The following is an 8,379-nucleotide window of genomic DNA, read 5'->3' on the forward strand; positions in this document are numbered from 1 at the left end:
GAGTGCTGGAGACAGGCTGAGCCCCCAGCACGGTCAGTCAGGAGATGACGACGTCCCAGTGGAACTGATGCAGATTTTGGATCCAGGCATCAAAACACTTACTTGAGCGTGGGTAGGGGTTTTTTGTAAGGAAACAACAATGGTTCAAGGGAGAACACTAGATTTGTTTATGGGTAAACTGATGGCTCAAGGCAGTATACCAAAGTTGTTTTGTTCAGGCTCGACAATAGGAACTGATCATTCCTGGCTATGGGCGGTGTTCCTTCGAGGGAGCTCACAATGCAATTAGGCAACTTCAGTGTTTTGGATCCCAATAAAGGATTTATTTCTAGAATTGGTCTGATAACTACTGAGCTGGGTATGTGCAGGTGTGGGTTCATTAACATCTGGAGCAGAGATCCCCCATCATGCAGTGCTTCCCTGCTTTTCTGGTCCCAAAGTTCAGTGCAGTTCTTGCCTTGGAATCTCTGTTCTCCATTCTATATGGTAATAGAGATGCCTCCCTGTCCCATCTTCAATGCAAATGAGGCTAGGGGAGTTTCTTTAATCCTGTCACCCTTGTCCGGAGGGGTTTAGGTGTATCTCCCGCTGCCTTTTCATTGCTTTTTGTAAGTCTTTCTTCTGATCAGCTTTTGTTCAAGCAGAGGCTGGGGGGGCAGGATGTACTTCGTGAGTCGGACAGGCTGGGTACTGAGCCCTGGTTCCCCAAGGACAGAGAGTTGACAGGTAACAAGTCTTCCCCCCACACTGATGGGATGCTTGCGCTGAGTATCCCCATCACATCCTTACTCTGTGGTACCAGGTTTGATCTTCAATCCATCGCAGCCACTGCATCAGTCGCTGGATACTGCAAACCAGTAGAACCAGACCAATTGCTAGTATAATTCGGGAACTGATTACCACCACGATGGGGTGAAGCATGATATTCAAAAGACCTGTTGCACTGGGGCTCCCCCCAAGCAAAGTCTCCCATCTGGAGTGATGGCCTGTGTTTTTAACTGTAGCTGCTAGCCTAGAGATCTCCTGCTTGTGGTGTTGAATCTCGAGTTTGCCATTCTCCCCCAAAGATTGAAGCCTTTGCAGCTCAGCTTGTAAGGAGGGCTGAGTTAATAGTCCCTTAATGGCAGGGAGACTCATTCCCAGTGAAATGGGGGAAACCTCCTTGTAGAGCTCAGGATAGGCATTCAAATGTTGTTCAGTCCATATAGGCACAGTAAACTTAATATCACAATTAACAATGGTGATTACATTACAGAAACAGCGATTAATGTAAGGCACCATGGGTTGAATCCAATGTCCATTAATCAATACAATATTACATCTCGTTCTCACACACACACATGCTTTACCAGCATAGACAATAACAGACCCCCTCTTCCTAGATAACATAGAAGGAACATTGAGACTTATTCCAAGGTTTTGGGAAGAAGCATTCATCATGTTCCTCCAATGCTTGTTCTTCACAGCTATAGCCCAAACCTTCTTTTCTCCTACACCCTTTTACATGTACTGTGTTCCACATACTATCTTTCACCCAGCTGTCACCAGTTCATTCCTTGATCAGATTTGCAATTTGTCTCCATTTGTCTGAATGAGAAATGGAGCGCCCATCTGCGGCTACCATTTCTCTATTCAACCAAAGGGAAAGCCACACAGTGATTGCTCTGGCTGGCCAGTCAGAGTCAGTATAAGTAGTAACAGAAGTGTCCCAAGATTCATAAGCTAGGACAGCTTTAACTGCCTCCACCTCGGCTGCTTGGGCAGAATGAAGGCAAGCTCGTCGTTGGAGCATCTCTCAGTCATTTACGCGGATGGCTCCATACCCTGTTTGGAGATGACCTGTATGTAGAAAACTTGAGCCATCCGTAAACCAAATTGAAAACCCCTTCTGTTTAGCATCTTCAAGCCTCATGCCTCCCTTGACTGGCCACTCAAAGTGTTTTACAAGGGGGAGGGGGCAGATATGCTCCTCTCCTTCTATAATCAGCCCATATGGGGCAGGCGAAATGGCTTGCTCTTTTTTAAACTCAACTCCTCAATTTACTAGGGTGAGGGTCCATTGAGCAACGTGGGGATTAGAGACCTGGCCATCCTGTATTTTCCCTGATATGATGTACTTGAGTGGGGAATGCACAGTCTGAACAATAATCTTTGACCCTCCAATAATAAATTCCCAATATGTGAGGCTCCACATCAATGCAAGACACTCCTTTTTACAGGGGGTAAAACCTTGCTCTGTTTGATCCAGGAGGCATATGTGATGACTCTGAGCTGGTCGCATTGCCTTTGGTTGAGCGTAGCTCTGATGCTTGTTTCTGAGGAGGCCAATTGAATCACAAAGGGCAGGGCAGAGTCCGGATAAGCCAGGGTAGGAGCACTAGCTAAACCTTGTTTCAAGGTGGCCAGGGCAGTCTGTTGGTCTGGTCCCCATTCCCAAATCCTGTTTTTCTTTAATAACTGGTACAGAGGCTTGGCTTTGTCAGAGAACATTTCAATGAACTCACTGGAGAAATTAAAAGTTCCCAAGAGAGCTCGTAGGGAGTGCGTGTCGGTGGGAGCAGGTAGCTTTCCTATCATTTCTACCCTTTGTTGATCAGGAGTCTGGCCATCCTCCCCGAGGCACACACCCACTTGTTGCTGTACTAACTGAGCCTTTCCTTGATTTACCTTAAATCCAGTTTCCTGCACTATAGTCAATACTTCTCTGGTGATTTCCCTGTTCATTTCCGAAGTGGGGGTATGTATTAAAATGTCATCCATATATGAAATTACATGAGAGTGGTGGTTAGGGTGCAAATAGTTCCACAATTTAGTGACGTGGGCATGACAAATACTAGGGGAAGAATGGAAACCTTCGGGAGTCCGGCTGAAGGCATATTGCTGTCCCCTATAGGTAAAAGCAAACTTATACTAACATGAAGAATCATAGAATATCAGGGTTGGAAGGGACCTCAGGAGGTCATCTAGTCCAACCCCCTGCTCAAAGCAGGACCAATCCCCAGACAGATTTTTTGCCCCAGATCCCTAAATGGCCCCCTCAAGGATTGAACTCACAACCCTGGGTTTAGCAGGCTAAAGCTCAAACCACTGAGCTATCCCTCCCCCAATTTTTATTTATTTATTTTTAAATATAAATATACTGTCCGCACACCACATACAGCTGAATCGACGGATGCAACTTCTGACGTGGTCTGGTGCGTCCTGACTCTGACCCCGCCTGTTTTCCTCATGATTGAATATGTCCCTGCAATACACGCACCGCGATCTCTTGCCATCTTCCTTCCATCTTGGTTTGAACTTGACAGGCTGAGTCTTTATCACAGCACCCTTTATATCTTCACCCAGGTCAAAGTCTGAGCTGTCTATGTAAGGATAATTGTAATTGTGTTTTGAGGCATCGCTTTTGGCAAAACGTATGTACAAGTCCACATCATCGGTGTCGATGTACTTCCCTCGCGAGGGGGCATGGTGGTAGTCCTCATAACCTGTCATCCAAATCTTTTCTCGTGGGTTAATGCGCACTATCTCCTCCGCATCATCATCTGGAAAGCTGACGTGTCGATAGGACCTTTGTAAGGATGGAGGGGTATAGCCATGAAAGCATTAGCCAAATCGATCATGGAGAACCATTTTGAGCCAGCTGCTATGATTTCATTGTATTTAGCTACTACAGGGGCTGCTGCAGGGGTGGCCACATTTAATGCACAGAAGTCTATTGTCATTCTGTAAGTGACCCAGTCCGCCTTAAGGATTGGCCATACTGGTGAACTGCAGATACTTTGCATAGGCACGAGCACCCCTTGTTCCAAGAGACAGTCTATGGTATTTTTAATGCCCTCCTTTGCTGCAGCTGGGTATTTATATTGCCTTTGGGGAGGGGGATCTTTTTCCTCAATCAAAACTTTAGCAATCTATTTTTCCACACTCCACCTTATTTTTAGTCCATACACTGGGAAATTCTTGTACCCTGGATCACTAACAGAGATTAGGGTGGCTGTGGGTGCCTTTATAGCAGCACAATGATGCACAGCAGAGATCTCTGCAGGGCCCCCTCTAACTTCCATAACACACCGTTAGCTAGCGCCACAGTTAGCTGAAACGTTCAGAGGAAAGTTTGTGGATGATACCAAGCAGGGAGGGGTTGCAAGGGCTTTGAGGCTAGGATTAAAATTCAAAATGATCTGGACAAACTGGAAAAATGGTAATAAGTAAATAGGATGAAATTCAATAAGGACAAATACAAAGTTCTCTACTTAGGAAGGAACAATCAGTTGCACAGATTAAATGGGAAATGACTGGCTAGGAAGTAGTACTGCAGAAAGGGAACTGGGGCCATAGTGGATCACAAGCTAAATATGAGTCAACAATGTAACAGTGTTGCAAAAAAAGCAAACAATTCTGGGATGTATTAGCAGGAATGTTGTAAGGAAGACATGAGAAGCAATTCTTGGGAAGAGAGGTGAGTGAGATAAAAGAGGTATGTGTGCAGCGAGGCTGAGGTGAAGAAACTGTGAGGCAGGGAGGGGGTTAAAGCAAACAGCCAAGCAGCAAATACTCCTGAGGGCATTCTGCACCAAAAAATTAAAAACTGCGCACAATATTTTAAAATTCTTCAAGCTTTATTTGTCAATAAATAAATGCAGAGGTTCCAGCATGGCAGTGGGGAGTACAGGCCACTGGTTGTACGAAGGTGGGAAATCACCCTGCAGTCTCCCCACCCCCAGGACACAGGACCTGACATAGCACAAGGCCTGGGCCTACCCCAGAAACACCCCGAGGCCCTGCCCATCTGTGCCAGGTGCACTAAGTCTGGGGCAGGCAGAAGCAACCAGGCAGGATCCAAGTGTGGAGGAGCTCAGTGAGGAAGGGGTGGGCCAGGTGTAAGGTTAGAGTATTCTTGTGGGACAATCTCGGTGCAGGCAGGCCAGTGTGTGGGGGGGTGTCTAGGTGTGGGGGGATCTGGATGCACAGTGACTCGTTGGGGGGGGCAATGGAACTCTGCAAGGGCTTCCAGGTTAAAGTGGCTGGGACTCAGCAGAGGGGTCTGGGTGTGGGGATCTCATTAAGGGAGTCTGGGGGACTGGGGCTTGGTGGGGTGGAGGTCTGGGTGCAGAGAGCTCAGTGGGGGTGGTCTGGGCATAGGGGTCCCGAGGCAGGGGGTCTGGGTGCAAGGGGACTCCAGATGCAGGGGTTGAAGTTCAGTGGCGTGAGGTTTGGGAATGGAAAGCTAAGGGGGTTCTGAGTGAGGGTCAGGCTTGGCAGGGGTGTCTGGGTATGGGAGGGTTCAGATGCACAGAGGTTGGGTGGCTGGGGGAGCAGTTCCACATACAGTGACCCCACCCTCCCGCAGCTGAGGAGCGATGGGGCAGAAAGCAGGGAAGGTTTCTGGGGGTTGGTCTGACACAGCCACTCCTTGCAGGGGAAGAGGAAATTCCGTTCTCTCCAGCCTCCAGGCCAGCTGGGACTAGCAGCTGATCCCAGTTCAGGGTAGGAGTCACTGGCTTAGGTGTCCCCAAACCTGCAGTGATTCACCTCTCCGCCAGCTGCTCTGGGTGCCTGAAACTATGTACCTGCGCAGATAGGGAGTGGTGTGTAACTGCTCTTGCAGCTTCCCTGTCAGAAAGTCAATTTTCTGGGGGAAAGCAAAGAAATCTGCCAGGGACATGAATTCTATGCAAGTGCAGTGGCACAGAATTCACCCAGGAGTAAGCAAAGGGCAGAGAAAATCCACTCAAAAACCATAGACAGTTCTCTGAATGGTCCCTTCTTTGGCTGCTTCTGCAACTTCTCCTACCAGCTGGAATCCCTGACTAGTTCCTCACTGTGATTTCTCACAATCTCACCCAAGGCAAAATGGCAGGAAGGGATGAGAGGCATCACCTGGATCCTACCTCCCCCGCGGTGTGTGTGTGGGGTGGGGTGGGGGAGGGAATGTGGGGCTTGCTAGGGGAAGTGTAGCCCTGGCTGGACCTTATTTTACCTCCTCCCCTCAGTGCAGCAATCCTGCTTGAGCTGCTGCTTCTACTGGCTTGGGAACCACCACGGGAAGTTGTGTGAGTAATCTACTACTAAAAAATGAAGACTGGTCAAAACAAACAGGAAAAATGTGCAGATCACAACCTATCATCACATTATCTTAATTTATCTTAATCTCCCGTTCTTACATTTTGCTTATTTTGACTGAAAACACACACAAACTGGAACCTCACCAGTGGTTCCACAAAAGTTTCAGAGTTGAGAGATTCCTTTTTGGTTACATATAGTGTAAGACAGCAATCCTTAGTACTGCATGTTTTTTATAGTTAATTTTTGACTTGTTCCTGAATTCCTATTTAGAGCTCTGTAACTGTTCTCACTCATGAAGAACAACTAGGCTACTAAGATGTTAAAATTTCTCTCTTTTTTTAATCACTAGCACTGAGCAAAATCAACAGCTTATTTCACTAAAAGTTCTCATCCTTTTGAAATGATCTAAATAAAATTCCTGTGATGTAGCAGCTATTCTGTATATCTGAAATGAATCTTCACAGAACACTTTCTGCTTGGCATTTTTATAGTTTTTCTAAATAATATTTATTTCCACATCTCCTTCCCAAAGAAGCAGTATTACTTGTTTATTAAAACAAATTCTTACTACACTTTTTAAAATTGTTTTGGACTAGAGAACATACTTACAGTTAAAGAAGAGATGTGCTCCTAAACTCAATTCAGCCTAGCAATTCTTTCTATTCCTATTTTTAGCCTTAATTTTGCTTTGTTTTTTGAGAAATTGGTCATATAAATGAATTATCTTAGTGACATTATATATTGTGCACTAGGTTAATGGGACAAAATCCATGTGGTATGGCATTAGAAAATGAATTGTTCACTCCACTTGGATGACAGAGTGCAAAAGCCTTCCCCTGTGGAAAAAGTTCTCCCAAAAGCAATGATCTTGCAGAAGCACAATATATTCTTCCACTACATCTGACAAATAAATATTGTTTATGAGGTCTTGGAGTATAATGTACATTTAATGCATATATTCCAGGATCACACTTGAAGTCTAACACGTGGTTTGGACTAATACCAGAAAATGTGGGTGCAAGAAAGAAAAAGAAAAGAAACCCCCAGAAGAAAGAGAAATCATGCAAGCTCAATTGTCTTCCCTTTTTCTGAAAGGAAGATTTTTCCAGAACTAAGATTAAGCTCCCTGGAAGACATTTTCTTTTTGTGCTGTACCAAACCTATGGGGGGGAAATATACACGTTTGGCTGTAAATCCATATCCTTTATCCTTCATGTGTGACTATGAGCAGCACTCCCCAGTCTAAAATCTAGGAGAGGGAGCGGGAGAGCACTATTTTTAGTCTGGCAGAAAACTCAAACATTTGAAGGTTAGCAGAAAGAGCAGGACAGAAAATTTTTACTTTATTTTTCACGTTTATTTAATGGTCTAATATTTTGCTCACAAGTTGGAAGATTTGCAACCTCTGAAACTAATCTGACAACCTATAGGAAAAGTTCTCCTAGCTCATCACCCTAATATACTGCAGACTTTTTAGAGAAAAACTTTACAAGCTCCAGACTATTTGGCACCAAATGAATAGAAAAACACAAATCCTTGGTTTGCTTTACTGAGGGACCTCCATGATAAGTGTGTTACACAGGAAACAATTCTCCCGTCCAGAGTTGCTTTGCATCTAGGTTGATTTTCCAGACAGCAATTTCTAGCAGGCCAGCATGTAATGCAGTAACTCAGGAACACTGCGCTAGCTGCCAAGTATGGCTAATACTGGGATACGTTACAAATGTTGAGTAATAACTGGGATTCATAAGGACCCTCCATCATCACCCTCAGCTGTTTTTCTTTTCATATATGGATAGCCATTGTCATCTTGCACAGATTGATTTATTTACTTCCACATGTCCTTTGCAGTTTCATTGCTTCCCTCTTTTCTCTATATTGAAGAGATGAGCTTAAGTCTAGAGGTGAGGATAGCCAATCACTACCCTGAGAGTATCCAAATGTGTGTGCCTGCAATTCATCCAGGTACAAAAAAAAAATGCACCCACAAGATTAGTGGTTGCAAATAGTATCAATAAAAAGGAGAGCAGGGTTATTTTAAATTGTAGGCTACAATTTTATTTCGCTGATTTCCTTTTGATTGGTAATGTTGATTTTATTAAAATTAAAATGGTCAAACAATGAACATTTCAACCTGGGTGTGGGTGAGATGAAGAGAGAAAAATGAGAAGATAATAAGTAATAAAATTACTTAGCAGTTACACTGTTGATCTGCAGAGTACAAGAAGTAAGTGCAAGTGCAAAATATCTCAATGAATTTAGTGTCAGAACATACCTGAAGTAGGTATTGCTTATCCCTATTTTAAAGATGGC

Source organism: Chrysemys picta, chromosome 6 (genome assembly GCF_011386835.1).
Source record: "Chrysemys picta bellii isolate R12L10 chromosome 6, ASM1138683v2, whole genome shotgun sequence".
Taxonomy (NCBI): Eukaryota; Metazoa; Chordata; order Testudines; family Emydidae; genus Chrysemys; species Chrysemys picta.